At 44.8% G+C, this 14,921-nt stretch overlaps 1 long non-coding RNA gene across 1 annotated transcript; it reads right to left on the bottom strand.

The window, feature by feature from the left end:
• Positions 1-14,152: 14,152 nt before the first annotated feature.
• On the bottom strand, positions 14,153-14,533 carry LOC117538627. The gene is made up of 2 exons (XR_004567881.1): positions 14,370-14,533; positions 14,153-14,277 (listed from the first exon to the last, which is right to left on the bottom strand). It is a non-coding gene; the product is annotated as an uncharacterized LOC117538627 (long non-coding RNA).
• Between the last annotated feature and the right edge of the window lie 388 nt (positions 14,534-14,921).

Below are 14,921 nucleotides of genomic sequence, written 5' to 3'. Positions count from 1 at the left end.
AGACATGTTGTGTGGGCCGTGCTGTGTTCAAGTATTTCCACTCAGTCCTTTGACACAGCCATCTCGCTGAAGACTCGAAGACTTCACTTGTTCAGCTGTTAGACTGTTAGACTCCTCAGCTCTACAGAAAGGCAGCCTGTGAGACGCAGAAGAGATAAGACATATTTAGTCTCAGCTTGCTAGTTCACCCAATGCGGATCAAGCAAGGCAATTTTGGAGTAAATAATACCATTTCCTCCCCCCAGGCAATCAAAACACTATCTCTGTGAAAAATAACATGGGCACACACCAGATGATTGCCATTTTGTTTCTGGCAGAAATCTACTCACCCAACTTGGCTGTTAGAGGCAGACTCAAAGTTTCTCCTTAAATCCACTTCCCAGAAAACAACTTGAAATAACTTGTTTTAGACGAGGTGCTCAAAGGGAACGCTTCAGTGCTGTATATTACAAAGGGTAATACTTTACTGATATGAGTGCTCTTTAAATTATATATGTGTACGAAGCTTTGTGTCTTAATGACTACTACATGTAAGAAAATAGGGTCATGTCCAGGCTATGACTGAGTTTTGTTTCAATGTAGGAAGTAACATGTAATGAATAGTGGGGGAAAGTTATTTAGGAAAGTGAATTTACCTATAACTGTACTAAAATGCAATTCTAAAGCTATTTTACCTGTGCATTACAAGAGTATGCTACTTCATACCTCTGCATCAATACATGTATTAAAATAAATAAATTACATTGCAGATTGAAATGTAATACAATACAATAGCTTTCCTTCCTACAATAGCAATATGCGTATTCAGATATGTTGTTCCTACATTCTTACTTAGGCTTTTTAATACACCTTACCTCACATGATGATTCATTTTAACTTCATTGTGTGGCCTTCACCAAATTAGACTAACTTCAACCTGCGCCAATTCATATTTTTAAAAAGACTGCATGTGACCTTGTAATGTTGAACCCACACAGAATTATCACTCAAATCTGCATTTCCCCTCAGTGGGTATTTAGCCTCTTTTAGATCAATGTTTTGGTTAACAGACTAAACCTTTACTGCATTGGTTCGTTCTCATCTCTCTTGTTGTTTCCAGCTGCAGCAGCTGTTAAGTCGTGAACATAGCTAGATCGTCAGAGTTAAGTATTGTTTGTGAGCGAGCTGGTGAAGTGGAGCTAAAGAGCAAGATGCTATTCCTAGGAGGACCAACACAGCTTAAAGAGGAGTAAAGCGATACATTCATCAGATAGCCAATACAATAAATACTGTGGCTCTGTGTCTGCTGCATGTGGACAGAATATAAACAGTGTTTAGTATTCAAATCAACTTAAAGAGACACAGTAGAAACGTCTGATCGTAGGCCTTTTGTAGTTCAGTTCTGCTCCAAGTTACTTTTCAAATTCATATTTTATAAATGACAACACATACGTTTGATGCTTTGCTATACAAGAGGCTGCATTCCACTTCCACCACTTTTTCTGCAAAGATGAACATGTAAAAATTGCAAAAATCTTTCTCTTAAAGGTGGGGTAGGTAAGTTTGAGAAACCGGCTCGAGATACACTTTTTGTTATATTCCATGGAATGCTCTTAACATCCCGATAGCAATGAATATCTGAAGTGCTTTGACAAAAAATCCATAACAACATTTCATCTGTGGAAGCCGTAGTACTGTAAAAAGCACGACCAATCATTTTAGCCGGCCCGGCTAAAATCACTGGATGGCCTACCTGCCTGTCAGCCTTTCATCTGTGCACAAAATTATCTCGTGCCCTCATTGGTCATGTGCGCATTTGTGTGTGTTGGAGGAGGGGCTCTGTAAGGAAGTGGCAGATTTTTTCCGGCTGTGTATTTTCAAATTCTAGCCCACTCGAGCCGGTTTCTCCAAAATGACCTACCCCACCTTTAACCTTGTCTGCATTTAATATCAGCGATGACAGAACGAGAAGGTAAAGTAAAAAGTAATACATAATACGGTCAGTGGCGAGCCGTCAGGGCCTAGACCTCTGTGAGGGCCTAAGATATTCTAAAAAATAATATTTGAAAACATTAAAAAAAAAACATTTAAAAAAAAAAAAATTATTTTTTATATTTTTTTGTTGTTACATTTTTCATTAGTTTTACCAAAATAACTTGATTGAATTGTATTTCAAATAATATTTCCAAAGAAATAAATCCTTCGAATCTGCCTGTTCAGTTTCTGTTGGAATGTGAAGGGTTAAATGCCGTCTCTGCGAGTTATGTGAAGACGGGAGGGCTTGTTGGTCCCTCTCTACATTCACAGAGGGCCAGCTATAGTAACTCAACGAGAGAGTAATGTCAAATGACAGTACAATTGACCAATCATATCTTCCCTCTAAATGGGCGGGCTTTATTTTCGCGGACTTTATGACAAGTTCCGCCCGCTGTGAAGTTTATGCAAGTGGTGCAGTGACGCGTCCTAAAACCCGGAAGTAAGCTTCGCTCTCAGAGGGCCTAGGTATAAAAGTCACCGCTCGCCACTGAATACGGTGAACAATGTAGTTCCGGAAAATCTCACAAAGAACACTTCCTATTAGGGGCCAAAACTGGACATGAGTCTTCAACCTATTTTAAAGGTTCAGTCTATTGTGTATTATAAAGCATCATTTAGAGGTTTATTTTTGGTTGGAATTCACACGTTTTACAAGGCATTAGCAGAGCAGCTGGGACTTGAGAGAGGGAAAGAATGGGCCTCTTCCCTTAAATTGGAACTTTCGACATAATTACACAGTGTTTTGACAGGAGCGAGAGGAGGAGAGGGCACGGATAGCGTTCGTCATCCTGCCTTGAGAGCGTGAGCGGCGCTGCAGAGTGCCGTGCTTCATGCAGCTGGAGCAGATGCCGCTGATGTGAATAGAGTAGGATCCACGGGTGATCCTGCAAGACTGATTAGACTTCCTCCATCTCCCCCAAATGAATTCACAGTGATTGAGTACGAGGCAACAACACTCCTCTCCTTGTCGCCGTCACTCCTTATTGCCCTATCTTGTAGCATGCAGCAGTCTGGGAGCCTTCCACTGCAAAATCTGAAATACTGAATGATGTTTTTGCAGAGGAGAAAGCTGTACAACCAGCTGCATCACTCACATGTGGAAGTGTCAGGATCTTTGAGAAAAAGGGTTTGGACTATTTTCTGATTATTCATATTATTAATTTAGGAAGCCCATATATGCTTTTTAGGCTTTTCCCTTTCCTGTAGTGTGTTATAGGCTTTTGTGAATGTAAATGGTCTGCAAAGACTAAAATCCCTGTGCTCCCTCCAGAGGGAGTTTCTCTCCCACACTAAGAAACATTCGCACTTCTATTGGCTCCAACACATTGTACATGATAAGCTAAGGGGCATGACAACGCTAAGCAGTTGACCAATCACAACAGAGCCGGCAAGCTAACCAATCAGAGCAGACTGGGCTCAGGTTTCAGACAGAGGGTGAAAAGAGGTGCTGCAGCACAGGCAGTATGAGAACAATAAAGAGCTTTTTGAACATTAAAGCATGGAGACATGTCCCAGTAGAGACAGAGAATACAAATATGAACCTGAAATTGAAATTGAATAGGCAATTATTGGGTGGGAAGCAGTGTTGGGAGTAACGTGTTATAGTAATCAGATTACATTTGTCTGTAACGCAGCAGTGTAACGCGTTACTGTTGGTTCAGCAGTAATAACATTACAGTTACTACGCATGAAATGATTTTAAAGACTTCAACTATCTGAATAACGGGAGGACAGAAAAATAAATCAAACGTCCCTTTTCACTTCCGCTACACTCTTGAGTTCATGGACGAGGAGACAGAAATGAAATGTCAGTCTCATAGCAGAGACTGACAAACAGAGCAAACATCGTGGAGGACATGTGGCCCGTTTCATTAATAAATCCATTTTACAAGCGGCAATCGTCATCTTTACGAAACATATTGAGCCAGAAATACGTAAAGGGGGGCTGCTGCCATCAGACAGCAGTGTTTCCCCTATATACAAATAGTGGCGGCGCAGCACCGCTGCTGAAATATGCGCGCTGCTGCAAGGCTTACTTAATAATAATAAGTGTCGACCCTTTTTCATTTTTGATTGTTTGTTATGTGGATTTGTAGTCTTTGTGTTACTGTATGTTCAATAAAGGTGTATTTTTGCTTAATCTTGAGACATTGCCACTGTATGTTTACAACATCAGGAGGATACGTCCCCTCCTGACCCAGAAAGCCACGCAGGTTCTGGTCCAGGCTCTCGTCATCTCACGCCTAGACTACTGCAACTCCCTCCTGGCTGGTCTACCTGCATGTGCCATCCGACCTCTGCAGCTCACCCAGAATGCAGCGGCTCGTCTGGTCTTCAACCTTCCTAAATTCTCCCACACCACTCCGCTCCTCCACACCCTTCACTGGCTTCCGGTAACTGCTAGAATCCACTTCAAGACACTGGTACTTGCTTACCATGCTGCGAATGGATCTGGCCCTTCCTACATCCAGGACATGGTTAAACCGTACACCCCAGCGCGTGCACTACGCTCTGCATCAACCAAACGACTCGCTGCGCCCTCGCTGCGAGGGGGACCCAAGTTCCCATCAGCAAAAACACGTGGGTTTGCTATCCTGGCTCCAAAATGGTGGAATGAGCTCCCCATTGACATCAGGACAGCAGAAAGCTTACACACCTTCCGGCGCAGACTGAAAACTCATCTCTTTCCTCTCTCTCTCTCCTGACAGCCCGTCAGTATAAGGGTTAGTCAAAATGAATCCCTTGGCGGTTCTAGTGTTCATTTACCGTTGTCTTCTCTTTGCAATGCTTAATCGATTTGAAACCAAGTCTAACGTAGCTTAAACTTAACGTTAGCTTTCTAGCTAACACACCTTTCTCTGTGGGGTTTTTTGTAGTGACGAATGAAGTTGGATGTTGTGGTGGTCGTGTCACTGATCTTTATGCTGCAGACCCTGCATACCGCTGTTCTCTTCTTATTACCGTCATTGACAACATAATCCTTGAATCCAAACTTGACTATTTTTGGAGTAACGCTAGCCGCTGCCATGTTAACTGACACTCCTGCCACCTAGTGGGTTGCCAGGTTTGCGCGCATGGCGCTATAATCACCCAATCACGTTTCGAAAAAACTAAATGTAATATCTCAATACAAAAACAAACGCAAATATTTCATTTTAAAAAGTCAAGTCCTTTCAAGTCATCTGTCTCAAGCTTAAGTCAAGTCTCAAGTCATGAATACCAAGTCAAAGTCAAGTCAAGTCTTTTATCAATGTTAGTCGAGCAAGTCTCAAGTCATGTGACTCGAGTTCCCACCTCTGGAATCTGGTGCTAGCTGCGCTAACGGATATAAGAAGTAGATGTTTCTACAACCAGGGTGGAGGAGAGCTCTCCTGTCAGACTGAGAGGCTCAGTGAGGTAAAAGACTCTCTGAGTGTTTCATAGTTCACTTTAGTCTAAGTTATCTCAGAGGGTCTCAAACGTTTTGACCACAAATTATGTAAACACATATTTCCAAGGCACTCCTTTATAATTATTAGGATAAATAAAAACAGGTTTGAAATCATTCCAATGTATACAATAGGACAGTAAACCAAAAATATCGTTTACAGTTGGAGAGATACAAAAATATGCATAAATAAATAAATGTTAACTAGGTAAAATAAGAAAATAAACAATAATAAAATACGTTGTACAGTACCCCTAGATCAGGTCTCTAATTGTGTGCTCAAAGTGCACCAGATTGAAGCATTTTACTTTAAAATGTTCAAAACAATTTTGTCGGGGGGGCATACCCCCGGACCCCCCTAGAGGATGTGACGTCCACCCCCCAATTCACACATGTTCATACAATACTGAATACATTTGAAGCCATTTTGACGTATATTACCTATGTCAATACGTTTCTGTTTTTGTAGTGTTTTTATCTTTTGTAGAGATTTTTCATTTATTCTTTATAAAATCTTGCCTAGGGCAGCAAATTGGCTAGGTACTAGGCCTCAAGAGCCTTTATTGTGCTGGCAGACACATAGAAACAAATTGGTGGGGCGCACTTTGCACGTGCACACACTAAAAAATTCCACACGCTCCGTCACTGGACAGGAACAACTTTGAAGCTACCTGGACCAGAGTTCTGATAGAAACTGAGCTAAAGGAAACATGATGTTCAAACACAGAGCAGAAACAGAGGTCTGTGTTTATATCACGTAAACACCTTATCTCCCCAAGGCAATTTCCCATCCAATAGGTGTGCTATATAGGTGTGTATAACCCTTTCTCCTGTCTGTTACTCCCTCTTTCAGCACAAGAACCAGAGGGGAATTCAATGGAGCCTGAATACCTGCACTGAGACCCTCACCCTGCACCCTGAGTCTCAACTCTGTGTTTTTCAAGCCTTTCCCTATTTTTTGTATTAAACAAAACATTAAGCTTTCCCAATGGTGTGGTTTTCGTTTTGTGAAAAAGTGCAAATGCAGTGTTTGTATATAATTACATCACATATTTTTTTGCTGTTGGTCGTGAAATTGCTCCTGCTGACTTGAGCCAGCCATTTTTTCCTCCGCTCTGTGTCAGTGGGGAAGCCGTACATTCGTACTCCTTTCTCTGAGCGATTGGAGCATCCCCAGGCAGCACAGCAAACCATGGTGGCGACTAGGAGGCAGCACAGCAAACCAGGACAACACGGAGGAAAAGGCACAGACAAACTGCATGATATGCTATTCAATGTTTATTGAATTCCATGTATTTGCAATGGATGTTCCTAAAACAACACATTTAACATCATCATCATGCTGCTGCTGCTGCTAGTCCTTTGATAGTCACCTGTCGGTCTCCTGTCCTTTCTGAAAGCCATAAAGATGACATTAGTCATTTAGATAACTTGTGTCCTCAATTACCAGGGGATTACTGAAACTACCATGAATTTAAGAAAATGGTAGACATTAATCTAATCTGAATTTTAAAGCATTACTTTAGATCCCCTCCCTCTAAATATATCAATAAACATTAGAAAGTGATGCTCCTGACTACCATACAAGTTTAAGAAGATAATATTGGTTTTAAAGAATTCAAAGCTATAAATAAACAGCAACAGGCTCTTTAACCAAGGCCCTGTTAGCCTAACATGTAAACTAGTTGTTCACACTAATCCTAATATTATCACTTAATATTAGCAAATTATATTTGATTTTTTAAAACATATTGATGTAAATACATACAAATATCGATTTGTTGTATAAATATTGCAAATCAAAACCTTTATTCACTAATAATTACCAAAAATCGTAGTTCTATCTCCTGTTATCAATGCATTCACATTGCCCGCCATGAACTTCCGGGGAACGATCCTCGTCTACATGAACCACGTGACGATAACCGTTTATGGACTTCCGTTGTCGTAACTCTTCTATCTATATGGCGCTGGGTACTATCCTTTGATCATATCATGCAAATATTCATCCACTGAGACTTTTATAAACGTAGCCGGCCCCGGGGCCGGCCTATCTGAATGCGCGCGCATCTCACCGTATAAAAGGAGGCCTCGCCTCCTGACTGTCATCCTTTCCTCTTCAGCGAGCGGGATTAAACAACCTGAGTAAACGAGAAAGGAAAAAGAAGCCACGTTCACGGGGGAGGACGACGAGGACGCCTCGTTGATGAAGAGAGAGGCGCCGGAGCCAGAGCTCCCGTGCCCGCGGCGCCCTCCACCTCTTCGACCCCCTCCACCTCTTCGGCCCACCCTGTGGAACCGGCTCGGTACCGGCATTCACGGGGACGGGCTGCTCCGTCATCGCGGAGAGCAGCCGGGTGGGGTGCTCCGTCATCGCAGAGCTGACTGGCGGGGGGAGGAAGCGTCTCGGCGGAGGAAGAGAATCTCTCCACCCGGGACGCGAGGGCGAATCCCGCCTCCTCCCTGTATGATGCAAAGGTCAAAACATTTTGCAATAAAAATGATGTCGATATGTATCCAAGTCTAAGTGTCATTTGTTTCCACAATTCTACACTTAATGTTGACCGTACAAATTCCCCACTCGCTGCCCCAGTTGTAACTCCAATAAAGGAGGTAGCTTGTGGGCATGCACAGATGAGAGTGATAAACCTCCTACATCACAGTGTTCACGGACGCATCCAGAACAGAATGGGGAGAGACCTGCCTGAAGAGAGCTATAGGTGGGCGCTGGTCTCTAACAGAAACACGGCACAGCAACCTCCTAGAGCTATGGGCAGTAGTGTTGGTCCTCCAGCATTTCAAACCCTTAATTCAGGGGAGACATGTACTGGTCAGGAGCGACAACAGCACCACAGTGGCATACATCAACAGGCAGGGCGGAGTCCGCTCCGCCGCCTTGTTGACCACAACGGAAAAACTGTGGTTATGGGCTTCAGAGGTGGTGTTGTCTCTGACAGCCCTCCACATCCCGGGACTGGAGAACAGGGGGGCCGACCTCATGTCGAGGGGCGGCCCCCTGCCAAGCAAGTGGGCGCTTCACCCGGAGGTGGTGAAGCAGATCTGGGCCCAGTTCTGGAGAGCAGAGGTGGACCTGTTCGCTAGCCGGCGCAACAGCCACTGTGCCCTGTGGTTCTCCATGGCTCAGAGCAACGATCCGCCCTTGGGGGTGGACGTGTTTGCACACGAGCCATGCTGCTCTACACCTTTCCACCGCTGCGTCTCATTCTCCCTCTCCTGGGGAGAGTGAGGCGAGAATGTCTGTAAGTCATCCTAGTGGCTCCGGATCGCATCAGGGCGCCGTGCTTCTCAGAGATGACACAGATGAAGGTGGGCCAGCCCTGGGCGCTTCCCCAGTTCTGGGGGGGCGATGTCTCAATCGGGGCTTTACCCACTCTGGGCCAACCTCTCCAGGCTTGGCTCCTGAGAGGGACAGGCTGAGACAGGGTGGATTGTCTGACAGAGTTATTCAGTCTATCCAGGCAGCTGGAGCTGGATCCACCACAGCCTGTTACAGGCCAAAGTGGCTGGGATTCCAGCGATGGTGTGAGGAGCGGAGAATAGAGCCCCTATCTTGTGAGTTGGGCTCTATTTTGTCCTACTTACAGTTGACACTGGTGGACAGAGGGCTTGCTCATTCCACAGTGAAAGTGTATGCAGCAGCCATCTCTTCCTGCCATGAGGGATTTGGCGGCAGGTCAGCCTTTTCTCATCCACTGATGTAGCGGTTTTTACAGGGGGTCAGGAGGCTGCGCCCAGTAGTGCACGCCTCCGCCCCACAGTGGGACCTGCCGTTGGTGCTCGAGGCTTTGGTCACAGAACCATTTGAGCCTCTGGAGCTCTCCTCCCTGAAAGCACTGTCGTGGAAGACAGCATTGCTACTTGCTTTAACGTCAGCCAAGAGAGTGTCCGAGTTAACCGCCGGTGCACCAAAGTTGCTTGTTGATCCGGGGTGACCGTAGCGGGGCGACACTCAGATCGAACCCCTCCTTTGTGTCCAAGAGCCTAAGGAGTGCGTTTAGGTCGAGGGCTATTCAGTTAGGGGGCTTTAGTCTTCCACCCCATAGTGGGGCCAGGGAAGCTAAACTGCACCTCCTCTGCCCGGTGCGTGCGCTAGCATGTTATGTGGAGCGCAGGGCTGCCTTTAGACGCACTGAACAGCTGTTTGTGTTATTCGGGGGCGGGGTGACCGGGAATGCTCTGTCGCGAAGTAAGCGCTTCGGAGTGTGCTCTGTCAGCCGCGTCCCAGACTTCTCCACTGTCACAACCGTGGTAAAGGAGGGTGCGGTGCAGCGGCTGCTAACCAGAAAGCCGGTCAGGGGCAGTGGGGTGGAACGGTGTTGTTGGACGACAGTGCGTGTATACATCGGGGCTCCTGTGAGAGATATAACGAGGGGTTACATATGGTAACCCTTGTTATATAAGCACAGGCGGAGCCCTCTACTCGGGGCCTTGTCGGTCCTATGCCACTCGCTGAAGAGAGGTGTAGGATGACAGTCAGGAGGCGAGGTCTCCTTTTATACGGTGAGATGCGCGCGCATTCAGGTAGGCCCGCCCCGGGGCCGGCTACGTTTATAGAAGTCTCAGTGGATGAATGCTTGCATGATATGATCAAAGGGTAGTACCCATAGAGTCCAGTAGAGGGCTACACCTGTGCTTATATAACAAGGGTTACCATACGTAACCCCTCGTTTTGTTCCTACGTTATTATGCAAGACATTTAGTCTCTAAAGCTTTTGTTTTAGACTAAAAAAAACAAGTTCTGAGAGAAATATCTGGTTCTTATTGTATTCTTAATAAAGCGTTTTTTCTGGAAAACAAACTTACAAAAAACTGTGTGGGGCCAATAAAGCAGAGCCCTGAGAGGCCAAATGAGCGGAGGGGAAGGGCCCTACATTCGTTTATGTGTGGAAAGTGAGGTCATTAGCAGCAACATATGAACACAGGTGTTTGTGGGTGTTATTATGGACAATGATTATCCTAACAGTGTACAGGAAATATTCGGAATATTGTAAATACTAGCGACGTGCAGTCAGGGGAGGCAGAACCTCACCTGTCTTACTCCAATGTAACGGGAAAAAAACTAAAGAAAAACTAAATAATAATAAAATGTCTCCACTGATCTGTGCTGTAAATGTGATTTCTGTATGATTCCAATTGCTTTTTATAGTAAAAATCTGCCGAGCTCCGCTACAACTACATGGGAGCGATGAGGAGTGAGGCAGGGACGTGCTCTGCCTCACGTAAGCCCACATAAACTGGCTGGAGCGCGGGCCCTAAGCGCATGCCTGTTACCATCTCACTGTAGGTCACACATGTAATGCTTGTAGATCCCTTTATTACATGTGTCCTCGCCATCCATAGTCTCTAAATAACTTATTTCACATATATATGATATTTAGGCTCGCTGGTCTCATCATACAATGGCAATGAAAAAAGCATCAGGGGAGGCAGCCATAACCTCTGCCGCACTGAAGGGGGCGCAAGTGAGCCCACAGGTTCTTGTTGCTACTGTTATTCTACGCAGACGCAAACAACAAGCTAGACTTTTGAAACTACAGGAAGATAAGGAGGACTTTTACAAAAAAGTAATAGAGATTGTTGTCCAGAAGGAAAGCATGGACTTCATCTTCAAGTCAAGGTAAGACCACAATTGTAATGAAAATGGGATCTTACTAAGAAAGAACAATCCAATATTTAGATTGTGGGTATCCTTTTGTTGAACGGTCTGTTTAAAATGAATTGAAACATCAGACTAAAAAAGCTTTTGGAAATAAAATAATATTTCGATTAAGGTCAAAATATAATATTTGTAAATCTGACTATGAAAGATTTTATTTTTTCATTTTATCCAGACATAGGATACTTGAAACATCAAGGAAAGTCCTTGACAGGTTATTGTTTCTTGCAGTTCCTTTTGATTTGAGGTATACACAAGGCTCTGAGGTCACCTTGTGTTTTGTAAGAGATGTTGAACAGTGAGGAGGAGGAGGAGGAGGAGGAGGAGGAGGAGGAGGAGGAGGAGGAGGAGGAGGAGGAGGAGGAGGAGGAGGAGGAGGAGGAGTGCACTCAGTGAATAGCTGCTGGCAGCTCTTCATTTGAAACCATTTAATTCACTGGGAGGTGGGTGAACTGCTCAGGAGAGAGACACAGACAATACTACATACAAGCAACATATAGTGAGTCACTTGAGGAATTAACAAATGAGGACAGCTGGATTAATTTGACGATAATAGTTGTAAAAATGTAGGCGCAAGATTGATCAAATCCACTGAGGCCTTTAGGTTTTATAAAGTCTCCTTGTAGAGATGATAAGAGTGATAATGAACTCAGATCCTTGCATATCTACTTTTACACATTCTTCTTTTCATGGCACACACACTGAAAAAACTGAAATGTTGACTTTGTAAACTAATTTCACATAACTATTAAATCAAATCAAGTTTTATTTATATAGCACATTTTTAAACGATTTTTGATCGAGCCAAAGTGCTGTACATATAATAAAAATAGCCCTACAGTAAAGACATTTTACAGCAAATACAACAGCACCGTTTGTGCAGAATATCAGTATGACAATACGGCACCCTCTGTCCTTAGACCCTCACATCGTACAAGGAAAAACTTCCAGAGAAAAACCCACAGTTTAAAGGGGAACATGGGAGAAACCTCAGGGAGAGCAACAGAGGAGGGATCCCTCTCCCAGGACGGACAGACGTGCAATAGATGCCGTGTGTAAATTGAAGAGATAATACATTTTACAGCATAGGTAGACCAAATGTTTGGAAATGCATGTGTCTGTAAAAAGAAGACGAATCCACGAAGATGTCAAACAATCCTGTGGGAGCCTTCAGGGAGGCAGCATGACGAGACCCAGGCAGGACCACAGAGACAGGTTCAGCCACGACCCGAAGTCCACGACTTAATCCAGAACTCAGGATAGGGGATCCAGGGCACAGGACCACAGCAAGAAGATCAGCCTCGACTCCGGATCCCGGCGTAGATATAGACACAAAACAAGAATATTTGGGGGAGGCTGGGTTAATGAGAATACACAGACACAGACAGACAGAAGGAAGAACAAGCACTCCCTTAGGATAGGTTGAGGGAAAAGGGAAGCAAGTAAGAGAGTAAGAAACAGAGGTGGGGAGGCACACGCAGGGAACAAGGTCCCCACTGGAGCCTTAGTTGGAATTGATGAGAGGTAAGGAGGTACGCTGTGTCTACGAATCGTAACACTCCCCGGCTGGAATAAGCCACTCTGCAAACCTGTTTCCCTCTAATAAAACCTCGAAAGGTCAGAGAGGCAAAAGGTTTTTGGATAAAGAAAGGATAGAAAGAATAGATTACAGGAGTAGGGAGTATGAAAAGTAGAGAGAGGAAATATTTAGAAGAATGAGTAGTAGTAATAACCTTAGTTTTAAATTTAAGATCCAAGTTTTTAGGATTTAAGTGAAAGAGCAAGAACCAAAATGTAGGTGAAGAGGCACAGTGTGTTTACGTCAATGCACTCTTATTAGATTATTTTATCAGCTATAAGCTTTATCAAAAAGGAAGGTCGTAAGCGTACTCTTAAAACAGATAGGCTATCGGCCGCCCTAACACAAACTGGAAGCTGATTCTACAAAAGTGGAACTTGATAAGAAAAGGCTAGAAGGCCAGAGAGAAGAAGTGAGTTTTAAGTGTTGATTTAAAAACCCCCAGGGTCTGGGCCGACCTCGCATGGAGGGGCAAAATGTTCCAGAGCCTAGGGCCCGCTGCTGCGAATGCTCGGTACCCTCTGGTTTTGAGCCTTGTCTTGGGCACTATCAGCAGCAGCTGGTCAGCAGACCTTAAGGCTCTTCATGGGGTGTAGCAATGGAGGAGTTCGGCTACATAGGCCGGAGCCAGCCCATTTAGGGCTTTGAAAACAAATAAAAGGAGTTTAAAATCAATTCTGCACTGAACTGGAAGCCAGTGCAATGAGGCCAGAATTGGGGTGATGTGGTCACGCTTTTTATGGCCAGTGAGAAGACGTGCAGTTGCATTCTGCACTAGATGCAGGCGTCTAATTGAGGCCTGGTCCATACCCACATACAGAGCATTACAATAATCCAGTCTCAAGGTAACAAAGGCGTTAATAACCCTTTCCTGGTCTTTAAAAGATAAAAACGACTTGGTCTTAGCCAATAGTCATATTTTAAAAAAAGCAGGCCTTGACTACGGTGCTGACCTGCTTATCACATTTAAAAGCGCTATTGAAGGTCACTCCAAGGTTCATGACAGAGGGGAGGATGTTTTTACTGAGGGAGCCCAGAATATCAACTGGAGAGGGCTGGAGGTCAGGGTCCAAAAAATATGACCTCGGTCTTGCTCTCGTTGAGGGTGAGGAAGTTTTGGCTCAGCCAGGATTTAATCTCTGTTAAGCAGTCCATCAACTGCTGTAGTGAGTTGACATTTTGATTGAGAGGCAGATAGATCTAAACATCGTCAGCGTAACAATGGAAGGGGATGTTGTGTTTTGTGAGAATTGAGCCTAGGGGCAGTATGTACAGTAGAAAAAGGATGGGGCCCAGAATCGAGCCCTGGAGAACCTCACAGGTAAGAGGTGCTTTAGCAGAAGAGAAGGCACCTAACTGCACTGAGAGGCTACGGTCTATCAGGTAGGACCTGAACCATGCAAGGGCAGAGCTGTTACGGTTATCTGAGAGAACCCAAACGCAGGACACGGCAGTGTGTTACAAAGGTTTTATTTGGAGGAGATAATCCGGCTGGAGAGTATCCACTGGAGCGTAATCCACTGAAGAGTATCCTCCGGAGTTTTAATCCACTGGAACGTAATCCACTGAAGCGTAATCCTGGAGCACAAGAAGAACAGGTAAGAATATATTCAGGTGTAGCGAAAATAGTCACTATACTTTAAGAAGGCTGAGAAGGCTAAGAGTTTTACCACTGGGGTTTAACAACGATCTGGCGCTGACAGGTTGTGGAGCCTCCGCTGATATACCATCCGTAATGGCTGATGGAAATCAGGTGTGTCGCAGAGGAGAGTGCTCAACTGTTTGCAGCTGGTGGAGATTTGAGCCGGGAGCCAGGAGTGACAGGCACCACGCCCACACAGACAGGGAAAGGGAAAACACACACACAAGGAAGGTGGCTGGAGAATGCAACCACCATAAGAGCCTGTGATGCCTGCGGACTGTTCAAGCCGTGACAACAGGATGCTATGGTCCACAGTGTCAAAGGCAGCTGTCAGGTCTAACAGCACCAGGACAGCTGGGCTACCTGAGTCGGCAGCTAGGAGCAGATCATTAAAAACTCTTAAAAGGGCTGTTTCAGTACTATGCATAGGTTTGAAGCCAGACTGAAACTGTTCATGGATTCCATGCGTGGTTAAAAATGACTGCAGCTGGGCGTAGACTACTCGCTCCAGGGCTTTAGATAAAAAGGGTAGCTGGGAGATGGGCCTAAAATGTGCGAGAATCGAGGGGTCGAGATTTTT

The sequence above is a fragment of the Gymnodraco acuticeps genome, unplaced genomic scaffold, assembly GCF_902827175.1.
Source record: "Gymnodraco acuticeps unplaced genomic scaffold, fGymAcu1.1, whole genome shotgun sequence".
Taxonomy (NCBI): domain Eukaryota; kingdom Metazoa; phylum Chordata; class Actinopteri; order Perciformes; family Bathydraconidae; genus Gymnodraco; species Gymnodraco acuticeps.
The sequence above is the reverse complement of the archived record's forward strand: the minus strand, read 5'-3'. Positions and strand labels throughout refer to the sequence as shown.